This window comes from Colobus angolensis, unplaced genomic scaffold (assembly GCF_000951035.1).
Source record: "Colobus angolensis palliatus isolate OR3802 unplaced genomic scaffold, Cang.pa_1.0 Scaffold591, whole genome shotgun sequence".
NCBI classification, from domain to species: Eukaryota; Metazoa; Chordata; class Mammalia; order Primates; family Cercopithecidae; genus Colobus; species Colobus angolensis.
Genome location: NW_012119499.1, coordinates 47,841 through 48,366, shown reverse-complemented (window position 1 = coordinate 48,366; position 526 = coordinate 47,841).

Here is a 526-nt window from a genome sequence, read left to right as displayed (position 1 = left end):
CCTGTAATCCCAGCACTGGGGGGGGCCAAGGTGGGGTGGATCACCTGAGTCAGGAGTTTGAGACCAGCCTGGCCAACTTGGTGAAACCTCGGCTCTACTAAAAATAGAAAAATCAGCTGCCTGTGGTGGCGCTTGCCTGTAATCCCAGCTAGTTGGGAGGCTGAGGCAGGAGAATCACTTGAGCCTAGGAGGTAGAGGTTGCAGTGAGCCGACATTGTGCCACTGCACTCCAGGTTGGGCTACATGAGCAAAACTCCATCTCAATGAAAGAATGAATGATGTACCTGTATTGGGCACTTAATATGAACCATAAATGGCGCTTGCAGGACTGGAGGTTGCTTGCAAGTCAGTGCATTGCTCTGAGCAAGTGAATGTGAAGGCCTAAGACATTATTGTATACTACTATCACCTTTATGAACACTGTACACTTAGGCTGCACTAAATTTATTTTTATTTTTTATCGCGAAACGGGGTCTCACTCTGTCACCCAGGTTGGAATGCACTGCTGTAGTCTCAGCTGGCTGAA